Raw genomic sequence first — 1,953 nt, forward strand, 5'->3', positions numbered from 1 at the left:
CTTGAAATGTGTAGCAGTTGCAAATAAGAAAAGAAGTTTTCAAATAAAATGACACGTGCACATAGGAAAATTTCCTCTTTGATCATTTATCTTGTTCATTTCAACCAGATTGAGAAAAATGAGAACTGATCTAGACTTGTTTCCAAGTAAAAAATCAGACCTAGAAATTAGAAAACGTCTCTTTGAAATGTGTATATCACGATGTGAGAATTAGTATTCATAAAGTCAGTTCATGAGTTTCACGTGAACCCGATGCCTGTTTTCTTGGAAGGCAAGTTTTATTACTTCCCCATTTAATAAATTGAAGATTGTAATGAATTGGACTAGATTGCTACTGGATGTTTAGTTGAGATAATGATATGGGAGGAAACGTTTCAAACATAAGAGCCACGTTCGATGATAAATCTTCTGACTAATTTATCCAACTTTGCAGCAATATACAACAGATGAGCAGTCTCTACATCTTCGGAGGGCATCTTATATATGGACAGCAGTAGTTAACGCATGATTGAAGCAATACATGGGAGATAATAAACTGTGTCCAACAGTACAGCGTTTTTGAACTCATTGATCTCGGTATCATACTCATATGGATCATGATACCGTGTCAAGGGACGATGTTCTACCAGAAAAAGCACTTGCTCACTGTCGATCCAGACCGGAAAGCGGTTGATAATGTCGTCTGGACCAGAAAAGAAGTTGTCCAAAGAGTAAATGCGTACAAGGGTAAGTAACGCGCAATCCCTAGCCATATATCACCACCGGTGAGAATTTTACAGTAGCTGAAATCATAATGATCAATAAACTCAGGACGCTCAATTAGTACAGCCTTTTCTCTCTTTGTATCAAAAGCTAGAACAGCACCAATAAACAAGTGGACTACAGAAGGATAAAGACACAAAAGCATTGGTCTCGGCTGGATTTCATGCCACAAGACAGATCGCTCTTACGGAAGCACGTGAAATTTGTTTGTAGAACACGTTGGAATTTTCAGCCAGATAACTGATGGTTACCACCAATACGTCACAGAATAAAGTGGTCACACATTGAGTGACTGGTTTTAAGGAGATTTTGTAGAATTTTCTGACTGGCCCATTTACAGAATAGATGAATTCTGTAGAACCATCGATTACAATAAAACAAAACTTTTGACTAGTGGACTAAGATTGCTACTTGATATGTCAAATAATATCACTTTCTGGAATCATTTCAGTTGTTGAGGAAAGCCAGTCATTCTTCCTGGCACAGGGAGAGGAGGTGACGCAAGTCATTTTTGTAATTCAACATAGTTAATGTAAGCTATAACTCACTTCATATCTCTGTATGAAAATGATATGGGAGAAATTAAATTTGCAAAAAATAGCTAATCCCGGCCTTTAAGAAAATTTAATAATTATCATCAAACAAAGGGTTCCTAACTCATTTTTAACATTTCCAAGTTAATTGTTACGTGGAAGCCCTCATATTTCTATTTGGAAACAAAAAAAAAAGTTCAATCAAATTACCTCATGCAAGGTCCCCCGGTGATGCGAAAATTTTTCATTTATTGGCACTCATCACTTAAACTGTGCAGCAGTTGCCCCCAAAAAAAAAAAAGAAAAGAAAACAGAAGAACAGTTTTCATTCAAATCCAAAATAGATTTAGGAAAAATCTCCTCTTTGATGCTAGTCTTACATTTTGTTTGTGATCGTCCCTTGACACGATATCATGATCTGTATGAGTATGATACTGAGATCAATGAGTACCGACAAGGTGCAGCATGGGACATTGTTGATAATCCCATGTATTGCTTCCATCCAACGTTAGCTTCTGTCCATTAGACGCCCTTCGAGAATGTAGAGACTGATGATCTGTTGTACATTTAGTTTTTGTGATGTCCTAAATTAGACTTAAGGGCAGGATTAATTTTTTTTCTCCTATTTCTTTCATATATAATGTCTCTTATGTTTAAA

The sequence above is a fragment of the Capsicum annuum genome, chromosome 3 (assembly GCF_002878395.1).
Source record: "Capsicum annuum cultivar UCD-10X-F1 chromosome 3, UCD10Xv1.1, whole genome shotgun sequence".
NCBI classification, from domain to species: Eukaryota; Viridiplantae; Streptophyta; class Magnoliopsida; order Solanales; family Solanaceae; genus Capsicum; species Capsicum annuum.